General features: G+C 43.9%; 1 long non-coding RNA gene across 1 annotated transcript in view; it reads left to right on the top strand.

Moving 5' to 3' along the window:
• LOC119397905 (uncharacterized) overlaps nt 1-23905 on the top strand; it is a 33130-nt gene extending 9225 nt beyond the window's left edge. The window contains exon 3 of the long non-coding RNA XR_005184667.2: nt 23794-23905. This is a non-coding gene — a long non-coding RNA (uncharacterized LOC119397905). The remainder of the gene's footprint in view (nt 1-23793) is intronic.
• Nucleotides 23906-26541: the final 2636 nt, after the last annotated feature.

The raw sequence follows: 26541 nt of genomic DNA, 5'->3' as shown, positions 1-26541 counted from the left end.
CAATATTCACTTCCTGCAGCACAATATTAGCAGGCATTTCTGCAGGAGATTGTCTGTATTGTTTCAGCGTTTCTCTTTTCTTACGGAAGCCCCTAAAATTCCGCTGTATAATTTTTGAATGGACGCGTTAGCCATCTTGTTCATGTAGGTTGTAGTGTTGGGGTTCCTTCCAGTACCCCACGAATCACATCTATCTCTGCGTTTGCTAGTTTATCGCCCCGGTATGTTGGGAACGTTTGCCTGTGTGCTTCCCTCACGTTCCTGCAATTTACAATCCAACTTTACTTCGAGGCCCTGTAGCGTGAGCTCAAGGCTCGCGCTCTTGGATTGCGTGAAGGGTGCGTTATATTGTATCTCTAATGCTCTCGTCGATGTCTGATTGAACGCATCGTTTGATGACCTTCTGGAGTTCTCGTTCCTTATCTGCCTGCCCGCGCTGTATGCACCGCATTACTATTCCCCGTGAGATCGGGCTATAGGCGGCAGCGCCGTCGCCGCGTTTGTGTGGATAGGTCGTTACAGGCGTGTATACAAATGTACGCAGCGGCGCTTCCCTGTAGGCGGTTTCAGTTCTTTGTTGGCGAATAAAACACGCTGACTGTAGCCTAATGGTGTTATATACGCCCTCCATTGCCACATTAATGCACGAAGCCGGACTGACGTTCCCAATCTGACAATCAATGCTCACATACAGTCACTGTGCACTGTGCCCGATGCTTTTGTCTTGCTTTATTTCTACGTGTTTAACTTGTGTACTGCCTATACCAGGACATAAATCATGTTGTGTGACTGAGCGCGTTGCGCGACTCAGAATTTACTTCTTGATGTAGCAGCTACAAAAAAAAAACCAAGAGCCTTTACTTCTGCGGAATTAGATGAAGTGGAGCTTTGTGCACTAAAGTTTGTTGTTTCCATGAATACGTGTACCGCTGAAGAAATGCGTGGCTTGGGGTATTTATTACCGCTAACCGGCCTTTGCAGACGCTAGCTCATACTTGGCGGTATCACAAGGATTTCGAAATAGCCGACACATTACGAGAATGCGTCGCTAAAATTCTACATTCACACCTCAATATTTAGTACTTCTTTCGTTTAGGACGGCGCCAAATGCGCTATGTGATGTGCTTGAACGACAAAGTGGCACCCACATTGAAATGATTTTGGCGAATGGCTGGTACGATGGTTAGACCTAGCACCATACCGTTACGTGCATGCACTCACTTATTAGAGTACATACAGTCTCGAAGGCGAAATGATTGTGTAAATCGTGTATTCATACGCACAAGCATTCGATACTGTGCCAGCACAACGGAACAATCTGTCCTCTGAGGACGAGCATGACGCACGTACACATGCGAACACGGTGTGGCTAGCAGACGACGCAAGGAGCCATCCACACCTCGAGGTTTGGTCCGCTCGCCGCTAGGTGCCGACTCTGCTCGATCTCTCGGCCAATAGCGTCGATTTTAGCCTCATCAATGACGCGGCTGTCACTTCCCGTTTCGCTTTCTGCAACAATATAGATTGCGCCATTGCATGCGTTCTTAGATCTGTTGTAGTGTATTGGACGTCTTCCTCCATCTCTGCTTCATAAAATGCATTTGTGAGTAAGGCCTTATGACTATACATTATTTTCACGCAGTGACACTTCAGGTGCTCATTTAGTTCTTGTCGTAACCGTATATTTTATAAATTAGGCCCTTGTTCAGCCAACGCAGAAGGCCTGGAGGGTACTTTGTCAGCACAGATCGCCTTGTTAGTGTCCTTGTCTTGTCTTATGTTATGTGGGTGATTCCGGACAGATGGACGACTACTTATTTTGGCCTTGTGCCGTTGGTTGTCCGCTGCTGTTTGAAGGTGCGTAGCGGGTGTGTCTGTTACTTCCGCTTTGCCGCCCTTTCCAGGCGATGGAGACACTGAACGTTGACGCGGTTTGTTGTGTCCCTATGGACTGTTGGAGATGTTGGCGTTTCTAACCAGACTTTGTTCTCGTTGATCATCGATGGCACGTCAGTACTTGTATTTTCATTCAATGGACCCGTGATGTGCGCACCGTTACACACAGCGCCTTTGGCGTGGCACTTGGGCGCGGCTTCTGGATTCAGCGTTCGACGAATTGAGCAGCGAACGACATTCGGATTGGGAAATACGTCCGTCCGGTGCCCCACCGTGCCGCATTGGATGCATACTGGTGTTGTCTTGCAGTAGAGAGGCACAGGGATTGCCTCCCCCCGGAGCATATGCTGTACGCAACAGGGGTGCAATGTAGGATTGCTCGATCATCTTGGGAACATGAGTTTGCTCCGAGCTCGCACTACGGCGGTCACGATAGGAACACAGTGCGCAGCGCGCGATAGCAGCGTTGATAAGAACGGCTAGAAGAAGACCATGGTGTTAAGAATGCATGCGCGACATTTGCGGCGGTTTGCAAAGGCACACCGCGTGCGAACGCGTCAACGCCGTTACACACTCAACGTTTCAACATTGCAGCGACGTCAGCGTGATTGTCACGCTATCTTTTCGTCAACTGAACATCGCGCCACCTACAGGCGTGTTTGCGGGCGTTTGTACTCTGTCGGGCAAGTTTTGTTCCTCCGTGGGCATGGAATTTTGCACTCTCGAAGGCAACAAGTGCGCAGACGCTGCTCTCTCGTGCAGCTCGTTTCGCTTCTCTCGATTATTACACATAAATAAATGGACAGGTTACTGCCACTTACATCAGACGTCTGAATAGTATTTTGCGCTAACGAATTGGTAGAAACAATCTCTCTACAAACAAATAAATAGTAAACTTTCTCACAGCAAATGCCACCAGGAGTGCTTGCCTCATGGCTATGATTGGTTCGTCATGAGTGCGGTGAAATTGAATGCGAGACATCGTAGCCGCGTGATGATATGATCTTCAGTTCTTCGTGCGTGTGTGCATAGTTTGTGCGATCAAGCTCACAGAGGAATCTTGCCGCTCGCTGGTGTTGCGGCGTGAGCACTGCTCCTAGGCAAGAGTAAACGCGGTGGTTGGACCCGATCTTCGCCTCGTTCGTCTGTCTATCAAACTGATTGACGCGCGAAATCGGGTACGAACTCGTTCATTCTGGAAAGGCCCCAGTTCAACTCGTGACTGTCATAGTCCCAGTGTGCCTCTCAAGCGTTTCATGCGGTGGAAGCTAAGCAGCAGCTTCTTTGTGCATCAAATATCTCCTCCGACAGCTCCAGACTTGCACAAGTAGTGCAAGCTAACCAAATTTAGCTTGCACTACTTGTGCAAGTCTGGAGCCGTCGGAGGAGCTTGTGATCATCTAGCTTATTCCAGCTTTTTACGTGGCTCGTCTACTCAGTCTGCTTGGGAGTGAAGGCCACGTCGGTTCGGTCTCAATTTTGATGATAATAATTAGCTGGGTCTTAGTTGAACATTGAATAGTTATGTCTTAATTGGTAACGTTCTGAATAACACGTCAGTAATTACTCAAGTTTATTTAACAAGGTCTTAATTAGATCAGGCCTAAGTGGCGTGGCCTTAATTAACACGAGCATAATTTGCATGGGCTTAGTGAGTAAGGTCCTAGTTAGCTTCGTTTTAAAAGTTTCTGACACTTTCATTGCATGGGTGCACTTCTGCACTTCTGCAGATGCCTCTGGTTAGACGACATCACCCAACATTATCGACTTCTCTGAGGTGACCACGCGTTGCATCGTAACCAATGGGACACAGCGCGCAGTGATGGATAGATTTGACCTTTTCGTACTGTTAGCTCGTTCAAAAGGGGGTGTTGCTAGAGCTCGCAAAGATTCCGAGTTTCGCCAAGTTTGGGCCATCCAACATAACATCCCATCATACGAATGGGCGTGTTGCAGTAATACGTGATGACATCTTCATTTTAGCGCTAGAAGGACAAACGCATAAAAGACCACGGAGAAAGCGCTGTTCTATGGTCTTTTATCTGTTTTCCTTTTAGCGCTAGGATAAAGATGTCTTGAAGTATACCCCAACTAGCCCAGCAACAAAATCTTGATGAGCAACAATACGACCCTCATGAAATCACCTAGTGGCTCGTCGTATTTGGTCTATCACTAATGTTATGCTTGGAGTTCAATTCGCATATAAAAGAGAGCCAAAACGACATGAGTTAAGTTCCATCACTTTATTAAAGGCGATCAACGTTGATGGCACGATTTCTCAGTGGAGCCATGGTTCTTGACTTGATGGTCAGTGATTCACTTCTTGCGGTCTAATCCTCTACCACCTCCGACTCCACCACCAAGAGCGGAAGCTTCATTGACCAGCACAGCTGCAAACAAGAGGTCATCAGTAATAAGTCATCAGTATGCGATAACAGTCATACGGGCAAGAAGTTCAAAAAGGCATCTTGCGTACAGCGGTATGGTCCTTGATCTTTTATTATGGTATACTACTCTGCCCCCGCTTTCGGATATCCACAGCAGTAGGTCATATTTATTAGAAAGACGATGTTTCACGTTAGTTGTCAAGATTTATAATTTAGCACGAGCACTCTTACTTGTATGAGAAAGAAAGAACGCGCTAGCAAAGACTTCCGCATGTGATGTACTTTTTGATAATGCTAGTTTAATATCGCGAAATAATGAAGACATTATTTTTTTCATCTTGCGATTTAATTATGTGTTAGTTGCGTCGCCATTATAATAACTGCAGCTAATGAAATGTTAACAAATGTTATGCGTGTGTACTGTCATGCTCCTTTGTGATGATGCAGCCTTTGTATTAAGAATAGAGCGCAAGCGCGACGCGACCTTTTAGAGGCGGATCGCGATCTATTTAGACATTACGTGCTGCACCGGCGTAGCGTTTCAGTAAGCACGATTAAAAATTCACACGCAGAGTGGAACTTTCATAGAGAAGGAATAACCTATCAAAAGATTGGTGAACTTTCAAGGATAGCCTATATAGAGGGTGATTTTTTATACAATACAGATTTGTTTATAGAAATGCTTTGACAGTCAGATTCATGTCGTCTTCGCATACGAACTCTACACCGAGGCAAAAGAACATTGCCGCACCTAAAGTTCCACTGACAGGATTAATTAAAAAACATTGTTAATTAACCTTGAATCATTAACTTGAGGGTAGTTGTTTAAATGGAAAAGTTGTAGGACATCACAATATATGACATGCCTATTTCTAAAAATCCCCAAAAGCACAAGAAATTTGAGACATTTTTATTGTAAATTGAAGACCCCGATCTAGGCGACGTGATACTGAGTGCGCCGGGCGCGCAGGAAATGCGCCAGCTGTGTTATGTCAGAGCGAAAGCTCACGTGACACACTTTAAACAAGGACGCGTCGCAGCGGAATTCGGTCAGAAAAAACGGCGAGCCGTCTTTAATACACATTTGATCGCTTATTCTTTGCGAATGGTGTGTAGCGCTTATCCGTTTCTACGTTAAACTTTAAATTACAAAGAACTGGTTCGCTTGTCTGCGAGAAGTAGCGTCCCAGTGTCTGCCGCCTAGTTTCAGGCTGTACAGTGAAACAAAAAGTGGAAATTGCGGTTTTCTTGGGTATAGCGACAAAGAAACTGCTAAGCACTACACACCAAATGCAAAAAATAAGCGGTCCAACTGGGTATTTGAGACGACTTGCTATTTTGCCGAGCAGATGCCGCTGCTACGCGCCTTTTTTTTACTTTGTCACGTGAGCTTCCGGTCTAACGTAATACAGCTGCCGCATATGGCCTTGCATATGGCCTTGCACTCGAGCCACTAAAAATTCGCCGTGACATTTCCCTTTTATCACTGTTCCACAAACTCATCCACACTAGCATGATGCCATCTGTTCACCTTAATCTAGCTCATCGAACTTCACGCCGATTACATAACAACCATAGCTTATCTAAACAGTTACTTTATGTTATCTTTTGTGTAACGCCTTTAGACACTACATTTCGCTGTTTTAGTATATTTTGCATTTCTATGTTCGTGCGTTCAGTTACATCTGTAATAATCTGTATTTCACCTATGTATATTTATATCTTTTTTGTACATGCTGTATTGCCCCCCTTACACAATGCCCCACGAGGGCGCTGTAAGGTACTCATAAATAATAATATCCTCCGCACCCGGCGTGTTCAATTTCGATATCGCTTGAATCGGGGCCTTGAATTTCGAGCAATAATATTTCAAATTTGTTGCGCTTTCCGGGATCTCTACAAACTGAGCATGCCTTAAATCGTCACGTCCTACAACTTTTAACAGCGAAACTGTTCTTATGGAGGATTTTATATCCAGGCTCGGCGTAGAGGTGATCACGTGACCTCGCAGTGGGGTGAGGGTGAGGTTCAGTGCAGTGTGAAAGAGCGTGTCAGTGTCAGTGTCCAGGAATTTTCGCTTTCAGAATGGCGAACATTGCTTGTTCTCACAGTGAAGGCGCCACCCGACGTGAGCGGTTGCGAGAGCTGACGCGAGGACAGGCGTGCCATTGCCGAACGAACCGCGATGTTCGCGCAAGAGGCTCTGAAACTAAGGGCCAACGAAGCGAAGAGTGGAAAAACATAGAAGTGCCATACAGCCTGATGAAGGAGGGACTTCAGCTTTGCTGTTTCGACAGTGTTCGTGAAATAGAGCTGGCGGGATATTTTTGATTCAAACTGCGTTAACTTCATGATTAAAAAGTTAATGTAACTTTACGTGCGGCAACGTTTTACAGCGAAAGCTGTTATGAGATCATTTCACCGGCCGTTTTTGGCGCCGTAGTTGTCCGCCGCCGCCGCCGCCGCCGGTGTCCGTAACCAGTATTGCTCGAAATAAGAAAAAAATGCCAGGATGGAACGAGGTTCGAACCTGGGCCCTCTGCGTGGGAGCCCAGTATTCAACCTCTGAGCCATGCCGATGCTTAATACTGCTTTGCAAAAAGGTCCTATACGGGCTTCATGTCGGGAAGGAACCACATTAGCATATGTAATATAGCGTGGTAGAAGAGTAAAATAAGCACCAAGCGTCGCACAATGCGAATTCTGTAACCAGGCGTCACACAGTGCGAATTGCGCAACGAGTAGGTTGTTGAATGCTTCCAACCCATTACAAAGGACTCGGCCATAATTCTTCATCGTCATCAGGCACAGCATCAACAAAGTGCGCAAAATGCCTCACATGGGTTTAGCAGGCACCAACGCTCTCCGTAGAATGACGAAAAATGGCACAGTGCCTGCTGCCCTACTTCTCAAAAACTACAATGATTTATAGCGTAGTGGGTTCCTCGCAAGTGCACTTGAATTGGATGCCAAGGAAGCCCATAAGCGCATGATCCACTTCCTCGGGGTCTCAGTAAAATTACAATGATTTATAGCGTAGTGGGTTCCTCGCAAGTGCACTTGAATTGGTTGCCAAGGAAGCCCATAAGCGCATGATCCACTTCCTCGGGGTCTCAGTAAAATTACAATGACTTATAGCGCAGTGGGTTCCTCGCAAGTGCACTTGTATTGGTTGCTAAGGAAGCCCATAAGCGCATGATCCATTTCCTCGGGGTCTCAGTAAAGTTCTACGCCCCCCCCGTCTCTCTCCCACGTCAACGTATGTTATATAGCATGACGGGAGAGGGAAATAGCGATCGGGCGTCACCCAATGCAAATAACACAACTGGTGGGCCGTTTAAAGATTCCAACCCATTACAAAGTGCTGAGCCATAATTCTTCATCGTCATCAGTCATCGCGTCAACAAAGTGCACATAATGCCTTACAGACGCGTAGCTGATGCCTCGCTTCTCCGCAGAATGACGAATAATAGCTTAGTAAGTGCTTCCTAACTTCACAAAAATTGTGATTTATGGCGTAGTGGGTACCTTTCTAGTGTACTTGTATTGTAGCCCCAAGAGAGCTTAACGGGCTGTAGAAACGCCGCTCTTGCAGCTTTCGCTGTGACTGTGCTGCGGTTTCAGCGCAGGCCTGGCATTTGTGAAATGGAGCTGGCAGGATATTTTTGATCCAAACTGCGTTAACTTCATGATTAAAAAGTTAATCAACGAGCTTCTATTAATTGCTTATTTGAATGTAACTTTACGTGCGGCAACGTTTTTCCGTTACGGCGTAAAGTTTGTCTGCGAAGAAGACAGGGGCGCCTCACTGTTACAATATTTTTGAGGTAAATCTGTATACTCTAAAAAAAAAAACGCATCCTGTATAACTATTTTTACTAGCTGTTCGGCCTCTAGTTGATAATTTGTTTGAACACATACACACAAACGAAAATTTAATAAACATGACAAGAAGACACACTTCTAAAAAGAACCGAAAATGCCACCCATCACGTGCTTCGTACCGGAGATGGCTTCTTCACTAGGCAGGCAATGTTCTTATTTCAATATTGTTTAATTAATTTATTATTTATTATCTTCATTAAAATTTGTCACTTGCTCTCATAGTTCCCCTTTTACCTCTGTTAAAACACAGAGATGTGAGTGTGTTACAAAAGATGCTCCAGCTTCTAACAAAATCGCATGTAAACGTAATTCTGTAAAAAATGTATCTATGAAGGAAAGCATACCAAGTGCAACAGCAACCCACACAAGGGCGTTTACTCCAACGAATCCGTTCATGTTGACTGGTACTGCAAAAAAATATAAATTCACAAACAATACAACACTGGGTTGACATTTAAATTTTCCACAGAATTTCAAACTTTCATTTCACCACAATATCTATGCCGATCCTTTACTACTGCACTAAATTTATTTTTTTATCGTTTTACTGTATATAATATTGGAGGCATATTATTCGTATGGCGCAGGAGTATTATATCATTCACAGCATGTCTTCGGACTAGACAGTTAAGCTTCAGTTTTTTGAAATTAGAGAAATACAATTTCAGGTACTAGCCATTCTGAAGTCGGTTTCAATACAGCTACTAATGAAATGTACGTGAGAGACATGTGAGCGTGTTTACAGTAGGAACATCGGTGTGAAAGGGTCGCCATCAGCTGACATGTGAAGGCGAGAACAAGCCTCGAATTGTATATGATGGAGTGCAATATTTCATTTTTTTGTGCATGACAAAGCTGAAGGCCATTGAATATAGTGGGCATTCTCGTGCTCAAGTTCCTGTAAATATGGAATTTCAGACGCTTACCTCGTGAGAGGGTGCAGGAATACATTTTATAACTCACAGCTGCCAGCCTATAAATCTTGAACTATGAAAACACCAGTTATAATAAGTGTGGTTTCAAGTCGGCATGAAACTGTAATGCCTGCACGGGTTCAGTGGTTTTTCCCTGCCTGCAATATAGGTGCTACAAAGCTTTCGAACGACCTTGTTGAAATCGGCATAGTGTACTTTTGAAATCTAGATAAGGGCGTAGCTAGGATGGAATACCAAACCTTTGGAGAAGTTTCTCGACGAATAAAAAACACTGCTTTAGTTAATGTGATCACTACGATGTCTTACGCTCACCTGAAATATAGCCATTATTGTTGGGTAGCTGTCTCTTGGCCACAGAAGACTATCGCTTGAGTAATTCTTAAAATTCATGATACATATTCGAGGTAGGCATAGCTGCGAGACGGTAAGTGCAATGTGCCTTAGACACCTGGCTTCTCAGTTTGTGATATCAGAAGAAAATATTCGTGTTGTTCATTATGAGCTCTACGGCAACACAACTCTGTTAAAATCAGAGAAATCCCCACTATGCAATTAAATAGGACAGTATGTCTGAGGTTGAAGTGGTACAACTATAACGTGGCAATATTTGCCAAATGAAAATCCTACCATCTTGTCAACGCAAAGAACAACCACACCAGGTTGGCATATCACATAAGCGTGTTTCTTGTTTACTGGCCAACATGACCTGTATTTAAAACTTGCTTTTCTTTCATTCCGAAGCTGAGAAAAAATTCTGCCAGTAGACACATAGTGTTAACTTAGTTTACCAGGCAATGACAATGTGCTCCTACTAACGAGAAATCTCAGGAACGTGACACCACATACTTATTGAAGTGGCCCATTGCTCGCTCGTAGAGTCACGGGTATGCATACGTGTACTTACCAGTGTTTTGACGCTGAAAACTCAAGGGATGGTTTGGTACAGGAGTGTCCGTCGCTGTGGCTCTTATATAATACCACCAGCCAATAATTGCATGTTATGATACCTTTACGTATTAATTACGTAAATGATATATTTTTAAAGAAACGTACTGAGTCTGACAGGCAATTTTATAGGCTGGCATGTTTATTTACAATGCAATCAGATATGGGAGCAGAGGAAACAGGTTGATCAAATGTTTTCGAAAGGACAATCATGCTGATCTAATTAAGGGGCAAGGCTTTGTAAAAAATACAGCTGCTTTCATTTTCTAGTCTCATCTAAAATATGTTAGGTAAGGGTTACCAGTAGTGGGTTAATTTCATCATTTTCCATTAGCCTTCAGTGGAAAGTTCGTGAACTGGTGGAGCGCTGTAAGGCTATTATGAACATTCCTTTCTCTGTATGTAGTTTTCGCACGGTGACTTAAGAGATACAAGAGCAATAGTCAGCGCTCCTGACCTTAGCCAACATCAACGCGAGCCCCACATAATAAAGTGCATACAACCTATAACACTTATCACAAGGGTGTACCAAGAAAGATCCACTTCCTAAGATGCACAATCTTGTCGAATAAAGGAAAGCTCCCATTATATATAAAACAACACCACGCGTTTCTGAGGGCCCTGGAAAAAGCTTTGGCATTTTGTCCTGAGTCTAGGGTAAGAGAAGGAGAGAGAGAAATGTATTGCGGAAAGGCAGGGAGGTTAACCAGAAAACATATTTCATATAAATATATCATTTACGTAATTAATACGTAAAGGTATCATAACATGCAATTATTGGCTGGTGGTATTATATAAGAGCCACAGCGACGGACACTCCTGTACCAAACCATCCCTTGAGTTTCGTTTGCTATCCTGCACTGGGGAAGGGGTAAGGGGAGACAGAAAAGTAAGAAAGAGAGGAATGGGATAGGGAGGGAGGGTAAGCCGTATCAAATGAGACACGAGAAATAATGCCACTTTAAACGTTTACTCTTCGACTTCAAACATCGCTTTTTTTGGCGGCCTAATAATTCAACTAGAGGCCGTGGTCATTCTAGGTCTCTTTTGCTTTTCTAGAATGATGCCGCCTTTTGACGATAGAATTATAGGAAAGATGGATGGACTGAGTCTCGCAAAGTAGAAGCCCAATATTTTCCCCCCTCCTCCTTCACCGGCCAGTTATTTTATTGCGATAGAAATTATAGGGAGACTCTCAACGGGTTTTTGCCGTCGCCGTTATGTCCCGTGTAAAGTCAGAGTTGATAACATCCTCCCGCGCATCGTATATTCAACCACGCGTAAAAGCGCGCGAGCGGGGCCGACAAACGTGGCTGAAGCAGAGATCAAACGATCCCGCCTATCTCCGTCGCTCGGAGGGCGCATGCTATAACGTCAGCCCGCTCGGGGGGCCTACCGTCAAAGCAGTGAAGAAATCGTCTTGAACGAGCATGAAAACACGCGAGGTGGGGAGGGCTTGTCACTCGAGCAGCAACGATGAGCGTTTATTCTGAGGGTCTGGTGCGATCGCTGGCGCGCGCTATATCGGCACCCATCAGCAGGTGGTTCGTATATCCTTTTACGTGCTGCGCTGTCAACGTGAAGAGACATTGCGGAGAGAAGATCTCTTCCTGGAACGGCCATATTCTCTTACACATGCGTTTTCTAGAGTTACGTGAGCTCGGATCCAAAAGAGTTAGCTGCCACCCTCACTTCGTATTACATTACAATTTGTTGCTATCGCATTCCTTGCTTCGCCCTTGCGGCGAAACGGTGACTTCTTTTATTTACTGAACTTCCTTTGCAGCATCATTTTGCTATCTACTGTCTTATGAAGCAAGGTTTAAATACGGCAATACGGAAATCGAAAAGTTGAAAGGGGGAAATGACATAATGACAAACATGATATCATTAACAGGATGTGAGATAATTTATAGAAAGCCTGATAATCTCTTGCTCATACACTCCAAGAAAAAAAGAGTAAAGGTGACTATTTTCGGATAGTTCTGATCTGCCACGTATACGACTCGCATTGAAGACTCACGGTGACTCTCTCAGTGGGTTAGAGTCAGCGAGCTTCAGGAGAGTACCCATGACCCTCTAGGAAGAGTGGAAGGACTGTTATCCGAAGGATCACATTACCACTTATGCGAGAGTCAAACGACTCGTGCCGGTTAGACTCCTACGGGGGTCAAATGACAGACACCGAAGCGTCACGCGGCTCCACAACTATTTTAAGTTACTCAATTGACCCATTCTCTACTTTTGCCAATAATATTGGCCGTTGTGCCCAGTGACTCCAAAAAAATACTAGTTAAATTTTGGCATTACTTTAATGAAACTCATCAATACAGCACACCTTTTCCAGCAGAGTAATCCAGAAAGCGCGAAAAGATGGTTTGTGGTTTTCAATTAAGCCGTTGAGGTACTCCTTATTCACATTCTTGTATGAGTATAGCCAACTAAAATGTATGATAGTGATGGCCAGAGTGTCATTCGGTGCAAAATTATTTGCAGAAATTTGCATCATGTTTTCATATTTATTCCATATGATTATGAATAAATCAAAAAGTGGTGACGGCTGGAGGCATATGACTTGCGACTTGCTATGTTGTCGCTCCTTGTATTGTATCCGAAAACAGAACGTGATAATATGGTGAGAAAACGGAAGTGCATTAAGAGTTTTCAAAATCTACACAATAAGTAATTTACACCGATATATTGAAGGCTCACAACAAATCAACAAATACAAACAGGCATGGTAAGGAACCAAATTTTTTAGCCATTATCGTGTAAAACACAACTTGCAAATAGTAGCTCTTGCAGCGCATCACTTGGCAACAAACATGCAGCAAAAGATGGTGTGAGCCTCTTGTAAACAACAAAAGAAATTGGTTTAGGCTCCCTTGCGTTGGTGCCACTCACCTCTTTTCCTACGTCGTGTTGTCCGACCAAAGGAAATGTATATAGGACCGACTTCCTTGTCGACAGGGCGAACGCCGCCATTCATTTTTCCATCACGAGTGGTGACGCGCCAGATCATAGCGACACCTTAGGTTCCCAGAGTGTGGGTGTTCACTGGAGAAAGGAGGCGGGAGACGCGATCCGGGATTCTGGGAATAACCAACACACACACACTCTATTATTTGTATTTGAAACCACCCTGTGTTCAACACACCGTTACTGTACACACATCTGACAAATGTGCTTCGTTGTAGGTAATTTCGCATTGAAAACAAATTTTCACGTAAAAGAAGGCAGGACCTCGTTTCGCAATAGGCAATGGCTATGCACGAATGAAAGCACTTCTTTTCTGAGATATCGCTTCAAAATTCGCTTTCAGAAAAAGCCCGGCTTTGCGCCGGCATATTCCAACACCCAAGCGCATCCTCCGGCAGTCAGGGGCACGTCGTGAGCGGGTGCTGACCGCGTGTTTTACAAACGTCATCCATCCCTAAATATTCAGATAAACACATAAACACACGTGAGTAGGAGCGCTCGAACGACACCCAGCGCACGCGGACGCCGTCTACGTCGAGATCATTGTCATATACCGGAATTACTGCACGTACTTGCTGGACTACCACGTACTTGCTGGAAACATCGTACTATAATACATCCTAAACTACCGTCTTTAAGCCTACGAAAACCATTATATATAGCGCGTCTAAGTGTTCTGTACACAGACTTTCTTTTTCACGTTCCCACGCACGGAAGCATGCTGCACACTCACTGTTGATGGAAATGTCATTATGAAGTAGACTAAAGCGCGTCTTAAAACGACATCTTGCACCTTCAGCAGTGCAGACAAAATGTGCGCTCATTTTATGGGAGCTTGTACAGACCTGCGCAAATGGTGTCAACTCGTTAACTGATAGTTTTAGTTGGGCACCCGCAACAGCCCCGCAGAGGCAGACTAGTGCTGTAAATGGCTAGCAGCCTACTCCCGGAGAGTTGCTGTAGATGCCCAGCTAAAGCTGTATAATTAGTACGTACGAAAGCAGTAAACTTTCTGTTAACACGAGCATGTTGTCCATGTCTGCAGCTCCATGAATATTACGCCCTCCAAGCATCACTTCGAACACGGAGCGTTGCGTGACTGCCACCGATGATGGGCATGTTCACTCGAACAAAAACTACAAGACAGGCAATCGACGCAACTCGCACAGCCAGCACAGCGCATTTCAAAAGACCGTGGAGACTGAGAGGGGAGGTGGAGGCGCTGCGCCAGAGTGGCTCCATCGGCCAGCCATGGCGCCACAACGGCGCCGAACGACGAAAGCGCGATATATAAGGCATATACGGCGGCGCCTTCATCACGGAAGCCAATGAAAACGCGCTTAACGAGAGTCCAGTGACTTCTTCAGAAATGCTGTCTTCTTCCAAAAGGTGTCAAATGGGTACCCGAAGAGATTCTCGGTGTCGTGGCCCTCTTTTGATGCTTTTTTTTCTTAGAGTGTATAAGGGTTGCCGCAAGAGCCACCTGTTCTTGGAATTGAGGTCTCTAGAGAATACGTTCGATTGCTGTTGTTCCGTGCTGTCTGAGTAATTTTTTTTACACATTGTCAAGCGTTGATGTGTACTTTCCTTTGAAAGTAGAACCGCCGACTTGTTGAAGTACTTGACAGAAAAGTATCGTAGAAAAAAGCGAGGAAACATAAAAATTGCGCTAACATCTCATGCTTGCTTGCGCTTGCATGAACTTCGTGGCAAAGATATTTCAGCGAAGCTATTGCTGCCGTCAGAAGGCCTCTAGCCTATCAACACATATCGCCGTAGTGTAGGCCAATACAAAGGTACATAAAGCGAATGAAGCTCGATTGTTAGCTGCAAGTCCTCTCTACGCGCCAATTTCGGCGGAAGCAGGATTAAACATTGTTGCTAGCAGAACCAGATTATTGCTTGTCGGAAGAGGGAATTGGTTAATAGCCGCAAGAAGCAATGAAGTTACATAAACAAACTCTGCCACTGCGATGATTTCGAAGCCGTGATGTAAAACGCCCTGCGGCTAGCTATCTAATAAATCAGAAGAAACCACGGGGTAAGGGAGACCATGTTTTCTTGCTGTAGCTATATGACGTTACCAAACATTTTTTTCAAGAAAACTATAGAGGATTGTAGTTGTGGTGTTGCTGTCGTAGTGTTATTTTCCTTCATTTTTCTATTTACACATTATCACCAATTATACCTCATCTACTGCGGGGTAGCATAGCAAGTCGTATGTTTGCATTGCGTTAAACTGCAAGCAGTTCTATTTATCTTTTTTTCTGTCTTCACAATCTAGAAATGGAAACGTATTGTAAAGTCACAGTGAAAAACTAAAGCATCATACAAACGGTAACTCAGGAATTCGGCACTGCGATACAAGTAGCCCTATGGAGTGCCACTCCACGAAGTCACACTTAAGTTTTGATGTGCGCCTGTAAGGTATATGCACGGAAGTGCAGATGGTGCTCATTGTAGCCTTGGTGGCCAAAGCAAAAGCGAACATGCGTGTGCCTTACATTGCATCTGTAAACGTTGTCTTATACTACAGTCTACAGGCAAATGAAAAACCGTAAGAACTTACACTAAGCAAAAAACACCGCTCTTACAACCTGCACAGGTTTTTGACCCACGAAGGTGAAAGGGGCGGCCCCGGTGTTTATCACTGGTTTTAACACGCAGCCTGTCAATCCTGTGAAGGTGAATGATCACCGATGCTGTGCTACACATGTCAAAGAGGTGAGACTGATTTTTGACGGAAGCTACAGAAAGGGACAGATAGGCGCAGAAAAGTACAGTAATGTACTATAAGGTACAGTAAGATACAATAAGGTACAGTAATGCCCAGTAATGGGAAGTAGGGCGCAGAGCGGTACAGAAAGTCTTGTTTGATCAGCGCTTCTTGTGCTAAGTTTTCTTAGACAATGCACGAAACAGATACGAACGGGCGCGGCTCGAACGCACACCTTGGTAAGTCTTACTCGAGTGTGACCTATGCTGCTTTCAATTTTTCCATTTGAGCAGCCGCCTTCTCTTTGGCGAGAAATGCGTCCTTGAGTTGCTTGCCGCATGCTCTTGGCGCTTCGAGCACGATCTGGAGGAGCCATTTGAGCAGCATGCGTATTTTCGACGCATTTTCCGTTTCTCCATAGTTTAGTGAACCAGCCCTGAGTACTGGGGTTGCCCAATTCCTGTGGCACATATACTTTTGCCCGCGGACACTGTTGCACTTATAGTCGAGCAGTGGTTGGTAGTGAGACCTGTTCAAAATCTGTGGCACATACCTGCGCTAGGAACAAGCGCTTCGCGTTGGCATATACAGCTTCAATGTAAAATATTTGGCATGTAGTGTAGCCGTCCAGAAAGATTCGGTGTTTGCAGTACCCTGTCTGCTCGGAAGGTGTGAAAGAAAGGGCTGGGCTTCCAATTTTCCGAGATGCAGTTCACCTGCCTTTCGCTTAGTTCCAGCGGCAGAAGCCGTCAGTATTACAGAACAGAAAAGTAGATACAGAGTGACAAACGGCTGAAAGTGAATAATTATTCCACTAAGAGAGCGATGTCTGAAGTCATAGAGTAAACGTATATACCGCATACGTTTTCATGTCTCATTTTGCCCGGCTGACCCTAGACTCCGAAAAATATGCTAAACCTTTCCACAAGGGCCTCAGAAACGCATGGAGCTGTCTTATATATAATGGAAGATTTCATTTATTCGATAAGATTGTACATCGTAGGAATTGGATCTTTCTTGGTATACTCGTGTGATGCGTGTTATGGGTTGAATGCGTTTTATTACGTCGGGCTCGCGTTGATGCTGGCTAAGGTCCAGGAGGGCTGACTGTTGCACATGTGCAGCTCTCAATTCACCGTGAGGAATTTAGATAAATATAAAGAATGGCCTATTGCCTTTCTTTCTAATTATATAGTTTTCGGCTTACAGCGCTCAAGCACTTCAGGAACTTTCCACAGACGGCTAATGGAAAATGAAGAAATTAGCGCAGTACTGGTAACCTGTATCTATTATCTCATTTAGAGGAGTCTAGAATTTTTAAACACATGTAACTTTTACAGAGCCTTGCCCCTTAATTAGATGAGCATGATTGTCCTTTTCAAACATTTGATCAACCTGTTTCCCGTGCTCCCATTTCTGACTGCCTTGTAAATTAAAGGCGCTAACCTGTAAAATTGCCTGCGACACTCAGTGCGTTTCTTTAAAAATATATGATTTACGCCTCTGGGTATTTTTTTCAATAACAGGCAGTTATTGGCTAGTGGTAGCATATAAGAGCCACAGCTACGGCTACTTCTCTACCTAACCATCCGTTGAAACTTCAGCGTCAAAATCGATGAGCGAACCGCAATGTTCGCGCAAGAGGCTCCGAAACTAGGGGCCAACGAACCGAAGAGTTGAAAAAAATACAAGTGCCATACAGCCTGATGAAGAGGGGGCATCAGGTTCGCTGTCCCTACAGTGTTCGCGAAGTGGAGCTGGCTGGATATTTGTGCTCCCATTTCTGACTGCATTGTAAATTAAAGATGCTAACCTGTAAAATTGCCTGCGACACTCAGTGCGTTTCTTTAAAAATATATGATTTACGCCTCTGGGTATTTTTTTCAATAACAGGCAATTATTGGCTAGTGGTAGCATATAAGAGCCACAGCTACGGCTACTTCTCTACCTAACCATCCGTTGAAACTTCAGCGTCAAAATCGACGAGCGAACCGCAATGTTAGCTCGTCGATTTTGACGTCAAAATACTGGTGAGTATAGCGTCAAAATACTGGTGAGTATAGCTATGATACCTGTCACTTTACGTGCAATGGGCCACTTCAATAAATATGTGGTGCCACGTTCCTGAGATATTTCGTTAGTAGGAGCACTTTGTCTTTGCCTGGCTAACTGAGCTAATATTGTGTAAAGCGTTGACTGGCACAATTTGTTTAGTCAGATTCGATATGAACGAAGGCATTTTTCGAAATACAGGCCATTTGGCCTGTAAACAAGGGTTACTTACGAAACAATGTTAACGTTTATGTGTTGTGCGAACCAGGTCTGGTTGTTCTTAGCGTTGATGAGGTAGTAAGATTTTCATTTGGCATAAGTCGACAAGTTCGTTGTAACACTTCGATACTAGCCTACTGCCCTCTTTAATTATATAGTGTGGATTTATTTGATCTTTAGATGAATGCTATTGCGGGAGAGGGCATCTGGAACAACACAAAGAATTTGTTCTGATATCATAAACTGAAGAAGCGATGTGGTCAACTTAGTGATGGAGCACGTCGAAACACGGGCGCTGGAGGTTCTACCTTTTCAGTTGAAACTATACCGTAGGTACGTTGATGACACTTTCGTCATCCTGAAGAGGGCAAATCTGGTTGCTTTCCATGAGGCACTGAACGGCGTACATCCTGCCATTAAGTTTACCTATGAAGTAGAGAAGGATAATGCCTTGCCATTTTTGCATATACTTGTCCGTAGGGCTTGTAATGGCGGGGTGGAAACAACAGTGTACCGGAAACAATGCGATACCGGAGGCTTTTTGTCCTTCCACTCACATCACCCGGCCGAGCACAAAGGGTCCCTCGTGAGGACGTTCTTGTCCCGTTGCGATACTGTGTGTTCTGATGAGCACTTGCGGCGACATGAGATGGAAAATGTGGTCGGTGCGTTGGAGCAGACATTATCCGAGGACGTTTATCAACGACACCATGAGACGTATGCGAGGGGGAACAAGAAGTGCGGCACGAGAAAACACAACATCCATTGTTTCCATCCCTTACGTTCAGGGCGTGTCAGACCCTGTTCGGAGAGCACTTCGTCCGATGGGCATTAAAACCGTTTTGAGACCTCATTGTACCTTGAGAAACGTGTTCACTAAGCCCAAAGACCGCACCCCTGCGAACGATCAAAGCGGGGTTGTCTACAAGGTACCGTGCGGGGACTGCGACGCCACATACATCGGCGAAACAGGCAGGAAGCGGTCAACGAGGTTCAAAGAGCACAAAGGGGACGTCGGCAAAGCCACCCATGCCACGCATTCCAAGAGCGAACTCGTCGAGCACTGCTGGACGACGGGGCATGCCTTCGACTTCAGTAATGCAACGACGCTGGCTCGGGAACAAAGGTGGGGCAAGAGAAAGCTTCTCGAGTCGTGGTTCATCCGCCGTGACAGGTCGGCGTGCAACAGCAACCGTGGCCCCCTACCGGATGTGTACAGAGACATACGAGACTAGAAATAGACTGGGTTACCTTCACTCATTTGGTGTCAGTTCATACTGAAGATGCCACCCGCATAGGTGGCGAAACGTCCGTGTAGTTTTTTGTTATATTTTGTTGTGTTAAGTCGGAGTATCTATTTTAATCATGAACTCTCCCGGCTTTTGGAACATTTTTGCACTGCATTTGCCGCATCGCAGCTATACCTATACCAACCTTGTATATGTACCATGCGCCTTAGGAATTATTCACGCTATAGTCTTCTGTGACCAAGGGACAAAATGTGGTGTTGGGCGGTATAAAAGTACTTAAAAGAAAATAAAAGCTTAAGCCCTGCCTGCTGCACCGAAGTATTGCAGGCTACCGAATTGAAATAAAAATGAATAGGACATGATATGTCAACGAAATTTTGATTAAATGAAAAAAGAATAAAAGAAAAATTACAGCATATCCACGGAGTGAATGATGAATGGGCGAAGCTGCGGAGGTTCATCGGTAAACCGTGAATCTTCCGTGAATTCTGCCCAGTACATCATCACCGACGTGAGATCGGGCGCGTTTATACTAAAGGTTCGATGAGTTATGACGACTCGCAGCTCACTTTAATTTTACATGTACGCTGTGAATTTTCATTGTTTAGAAAACCATTGCTTAAGAAAACATCTGGCATCTTTGGTTAAGCAGCTGGCGTCTTTTCGTTTTGCTTTAGAAACATCTGGCGTTCTTTCGTTTTGCTTTTAGAAAACATCTGGCGTCTTTCGTTGGTTTATTTCATCAATCAACGGCGTTTTGAACAAAATTTTTATTGTTTAATCACGTACAGGAGAAATCTCACCAGGCACTACCTTGGAGGTAAACAATGGCTGCTAATGGGAATGAGAGACAGAAGAAGTCGTCTTTTAGCTAACACTTACACTTCTACTTCTACTAACGTTTCCTACTGGAACATGCCAATGGCTGCTAAAGGGGAATGAGAGACAGAAGAATTCGGCTTTTAGTTAACACGCACGCTGCGAATTTTTTATTGTTCAACAACACACAGGAAAAATCTCCCACCGGCACCACCTTGGATGTCAAGATCTGGTACTAGCGTTACGACTGGATACGCACTACGACTACGACAACTACGAGGGACGAACGGGTGCCGCCTTAAGGAGCTTCGCCCCTAAAAGAGGAGTGCCACCACCAGCGAAACTACAGCCATGGAAGCGGGACGGCAAAATCAGGGTATTTATTGGTTGTATGAAAATTTTACTATTTACATCGTATGTTTCAGTCTTCGTCTTGACGTACAATGGAATTCTTGTCTTTACTTGTTTTGTTATATACCAGTAGTTATTGACCAAGGGACAGTGTTGATTACCCAACATTCAAAATTTTCTCTCGAGGTGAGCGTAAGACAGGGTAGCAATAATGTTAAGTAAAGCGGCGTTTTTCTCCAAAGGTCTGGTATGCCGTCGTACCTATGCCGTTATCTAGATTTCAACAGTACACTTTGCCTATTTCAACGAGGTAGTTTGAAGGCCTTGTAGCATCCTTATTGTAGTCCGCGAAGAACCACTCGACCCGTGCAGGCATTACAGCTTCATGCTGGCTTGATACCACATTTATTACAATACCTTGGTTTGGGCGAGTTGGTCCATCATTAGTGAAAACTTGAAAGCGCGAACGACGAAGACGAAACACAAACAACAGGACTTGCGCTTAACTTGCAACTGGCGTTTATTGGAAACGAGCATCGTGATATACCCCGCATCAAGCTCATGCATATGCACTCGTCATCCCACAAAAGGTAGCGTGGGTTTATTTTGAAAACATGATATTTGAGCACAAATCTACGGTGTATCAATGTACTTCGAAAGAAAAGCCACTTCATTTTCTTTTAACAGCAAAGAGGGGCTGCTGACACACTTATCACCTGCTTTCTTTATCAAGTAAGCCTCGACGATTTCGCGTTCTGTTTTTGAACTGCTTTTTTTCAGAAAAGTGGTGTTGCAAAATAAAGGGGTACAAGCACATTGTTTGCAATGTTCTGCCATGTGGCTACCGAATCCTTTTCTGACATCGTTATTGTGCTGTCTCGCCCTGTCATTGAAGGCATTGGCTAGTCTGTCCAATATAGACACGTCCACAACTCAAAGGAATTGGGTACACTACGTTTGCAGTACACACAGTGTAGACAGTCTGCACTGTGTACACACAGTGTACACAGTGCAGACTGTGTACACTGTGTGTACTGTGTACACTGTGTACACACAGTGCACACAGTACACACACAGTGTACACAGTTCTACACTGTGTACACACAGTGTACACAGTGTAGAATGTCACACCAATCATAAGACTGTCTACACTGTGTGTACTGCAAGCGTAGTGTACCATATTCCTTTGAATTGTGGACGTGTCTATATTGGACAGACTAGCCAATGCTTCAATGACAGGGCGAGACAGCACAATAACGATGTCAGAAAAGGATTCGGTAGCCACATGGCAGAACATTGCAAACAATGTGCTTGTACCCCTTTATTTTGCAACACCACTTTTCTGAAAAAAAGCAGTTCAAAAACAGAACGCGAAATCGTCGAGGCTTACTTGATAAAGAAAGCAGGTGATAAGTGTGTCAGCAGCCCCTCTTTGCTGTTAAAAGAAAATGAAGTGGCTTTTCTTTCGAAGTACATTGATACACCGTAGATTTGTGCTCAAATATCATGTTTTCAAAATAAACCCACGCTACCTTTTGTGGGATGACGAGTGCATATGCATGAGCTTGATGCGGGGTATATCACGATGCTCGTTTCCAATAAACGCCAGTTGCAAGTTAAGCGCAAGTCCTGTTGTTTGTGTTTCGTCTTCGTCGTTCGCGCTTTCAAGTTTTCACTAATTCACATTTATTAGAATCGCTCTTTTCATAGTTCATGATTTATAGGCTTGCAGCTGTGAGTTATAAACCATATTGATGTACTCTCTCAAAAGATAAGCATTTGAAATTCCATATTGATATAAACTTGAGCATGCAATATCGCGAATGCGCAAAGCCCACTATTTTGATTGTCCTTCCCCATTGTAAGTAACCGAAAAATACAATATTGCGCACGGTGATATACTCTGTAAGGCTTGTTCTCGCCTCTACATATCGGTTGATTGCGACCCTTTCACACCAAGGTTCCTACTGCGACCACGCTCACATGTCTGTCAGGTACATTCGATTAATAGCTGTAGTGAAACCGACTTCAGAATGGCTAGTACCTGAAATTGTATTTCTCTCACTTCTCAAAACTCAGGCCTAGATATCGTGTCGAACGACATGTTGTGAGTGATATAATACTCATGAGCATAGGAATAAAATAACTGCAATATTATTACAATGAAACGATTGAAAAGTAAATTTTATGCAGCAAAAAAGATAGTCATACCTATTGTGGTGAAATATTGAAAGTTTGGAAAACTGCGGGAAATTTGTATGCGAAGCAGTCAGATAATATTTTTCTATTTATATTTTTTGCAATACCAGTCAACATGAACGGACTCGTTGGAGTGAACGCCTTCATGTGGGTTGCCGTTTCACTAGGTATACTTTTATACCACACATATTTTATAGATATATATTCTTTAGTGAATTACGGTGACATGGGATTTTGTTAGAAGCTGGAACATATTTTCTTACACACTCAGATAAATGTGTTTTTCATAGAGGTAAAACTGGAACTATGAGAGGGAGGGTAAAATTTTATTCATGATAATGAATAAATAAATAAATAAATAAATGATTTTGAATCAAGAATTGAGTATGCTGAGTGAAGAAGGCATGTCCCGTACGAAACACCTAATAGGTGGGATTTCCGGTTGTCTTTCAGAGAAGTCTAGATTCTCGCCCTGTTAATTAAATTTTCGTTTGTACAAGTGTTCCCAAAAAAGCTCACAGATATCTTGATAAGTTATTCCACCTTTATCAGCCCTTCATTGTCACACTCTGAGTGTACATTTTTTATATCACAATTGCTGAAACGCTGCACGTGTGCATCAACTGATGTCGTAATAATATTTGACGATCCGCCGTTAAAACGTAGCATCGCGCTTCCGTTCTATTTTTAATACAAAAATAGAATCACCAAAAAGAAGCATGAGAGTACCTACTTAACAGATTTTATATTGTTTGAATAATGGGCAATTATTAGAATAGCGAGGCACCTACCTAATAAATAAATCACAAAGTTAGAGAATAATGTCGCCATTATTTCGCGCTATTAAACTAGCATTATCAAAAGTTCATCATATGAGGAAGTGTATGTTAGGGCCTTCATTTTTTCTTAAAAATGAAGAGTGTTGGTGCTAAAATAAGAACAATGCTAACTAAGGTTAAATATCGGGCTAATAATAAGCCTGACCTACTTCTGTGGATATCCTAAAGCGTGAGCAGAGTAGTGCACGACAAAGAAAGACCATGTAGCATATCACTGCACACAAGATGCCATTTCGGACTGCTTGCCCGTGCGACAGATATTGAATATACTTCGGACATATCAAGTGATAAATCTAAACATATTTTTACTAATTATTGCAGCTGTGCTCATCAATGAAGCTGCCGCCCTTGGTGGTGCTGTCGGAGGTGGTAGAGGATTAGACCGCAAGAAGTGAATAACTGCGCATCGGTTCAAGAACCATGGCTCCATCGGTAAATGGCTCTGTCGACTTTCATCGCCTTTAATAAAGTGAAGGAAGTTAAGTCTTCTATTTTTGGCTCTCTTCATGTAGCAACGTGACTACCAAGCATAACATTAGACACAGCCAAATTCGAGAAGCCACTAAGTGATTTGATGAAGCTATAAATATTTAACGTGTTACCAACTTGCTGCCAGAGGGCCGTCTTCCTGCTTAAGAAGAACATGTTGCTGGGCTATTTGTTGTGCACTCGACGACAGCGTCATGTCCTTTAAAAGGACAAACACATCAAGGTCCACAGAACATCACCTGTCCTGTGGACATTCTTGTGTTTGTGCTTTAAGCGCTAAAATAAAGATGTCGTCCCGCATTCCTGCAACAGGCCCATTCGCATGTTGTTCATCTTCTTGCATTTTAGACGGAGTTAATATCACGCGACTACTTCTATAACTGTTCAAGCAGACCATTGCTATACATGTGCAGCCAACACATGATGGAGAGTCCATCAAACAAATATGGAAAAACCTGCGCGCTTTCCTCTACAGTTTCCTCTAGCATCAAGAATATCGTTTGTCCGTCTTTTGCGCGGGCGGCCTCCTTTTCGTTTTGGTACCAAAATGTATTGACAGAATTTTAGCTGGCCTGATACTGCGTGGCAGGGGGCAACACTGATGTCGCATTTGGGCACTAATTCAGAACGCCTACTTACCGCGCCCTAATAGAGTGAAGGGGGGCAGGAATAGCACATTTACAGTGAAACCTGTTACGATATCTCAACAACAGCAGATCACGGTGGCGTAGCTGTCCCCCACCGTCACCACCGGTGTCCGTAACCGCTATCGCGCGAATTGAGAAACAAATATCAAGGATCGAATGGGATTTCAACCCGGGTCACAGTGTGGCAGTCGAACATTTTTCCACAGCGCCACGGCGGTGGTTGAAAGTCCTTCGCAAAAAGAACCCAAGCGTCATGTCGGAAGCGGAATCACGTTAACATATGGAATATAGCGTGGTAGACGTGTAAAATAACAATCCGGCATGACTTAATGCGAATTGCGTAATGAGTGGATCGTTTAAAGCTTCCAACTCATTACAGAGCACACAGCCATTAGGCTTCATCGCCATCAGCAACAGCATCTACAAAGTGGACATACTTCCTTACAAATTTGTTTTGGGTACCTCGCTTCTCCGTAGAATGACGAGTAATGACATAGAGGGTACTTCCCTACTTCACAGAAAATCGGATGACTTATGGCGTAGTGGTTACCTTGCCGCTTTACTCGTAGTAGTTGCTTCACGGACCTTAGAAAGGACACTCTTTCGGCTTTCGCTGTGGCTGTACTGCATGTTCCGCGCAGGCCTGGCGTTTTCGTTTTTTTTTTTGTATACGCTTGATACTTTCCAACTGCATTTGTGTGGGAGAGTCTACGCGTATCTAAAGGAGCTTATTTATGTTTCATTGAGCACTGGTGATCTCAGGTACTGATGAGTGGAATTGGTCGTGTTGGCTTTATAAGATGTAATGTTCAAGACGCGTTTACACCAGTGCAAAATCACAGGATAGAATTGACCGAACTAACACAAAAGACCCTGTGCAAGAGCCGAAGCTCTTCAAGTGCTTCTGCTAGATATTTGTGTTAGAATGCATACCAGATGGCGTATTATTCTACAAACTAGCAAAGTAAGCGCAGCAGTGACAATTTATCACCATTTGAAGACAGAGCCCCGCTTGCCTTTTCAGATGGCCATAATAGTGACTTCGGGAACGTGTGCATTCTTTTTTATCATTAATTGTTGTCAAATGAAGATACAGTCATTCTCAGTGCGCTGGCTCATATGAGCTTTAGCCTCCCATTTTATATGGATTTCATTTCCATTATATTTCGAATTCGCGACTGGCGTCCAGATCAGTGCACATTTTGGGGGCGCGTCTAAGACTTTCACCTCTACTTAGGACTTCCTCAACACCTTACTCACATGCAGTACCACCACTGCGCTAATATAGGATATTCATGATAAGCATCCCAAAACGAAGTCGCAAGTGAAGATATCTCCTCTTCGATGTCATTCAGCAACAAATAATTTTCGACTGTGTCGGGAATTCAAATATAAGCAGTGAGACACGTAATCACCATTGTGGCACCAGTTCTAACATATTTAACCAAACTTCAATCTTGGTAATCATTGTTGTCGGTATGTTAGTTTCCATTGATAAATTTCCTTTCTTCGGTACCACCCCAGTGCTTAGTGTCATTGACTTGAAGAGGGTTATTAACTGCGGTGGGTATCAGGAGCCTGGTCAATGCAGCACATCAGTGACTAAAACACCTGGACGATGGCAAACGACGAAATAAAATTGCAGGTAATTTAACCATGTGCCGATGCGGCTGCTTGGTTGTCTAATAACGAGAAAGGTAGTCAGTGCCATGTGATATGTAAAAATTTGGCAGATCCCACGTAGCGTGGGAATCGATGTTATGCGAAGCATGCGCAGGAAGGTGACTGTGTCGCAATTTTTCGCATTGAGCGAAACGTTGCGGAATGACGCTAGAGAAATGTGGAAATGGCATAGGCACACACATATTTTGAAGAGTCGCACATGTATTGTATAGCCAGTTGTTTACAGTCGCTTAACGATGCCAACAGCAAC

The sequence above is a fragment of the Rhipicephalus sanguineus genome, chromosome 6, assembly GCF_013339695.2.
Source record: "Rhipicephalus sanguineus isolate Rsan-2018 chromosome 6, BIME_Rsan_1.4, whole genome shotgun sequence".
Lineage (NCBI taxonomy): Eukaryota > Metazoa > Arthropoda > Arachnida > Ixodida > Ixodidae > Rhipicephalus > Rhipicephalus sanguineus.
This window is presented reverse-complemented; position numbering and strand designations above follow the sequence as displayed.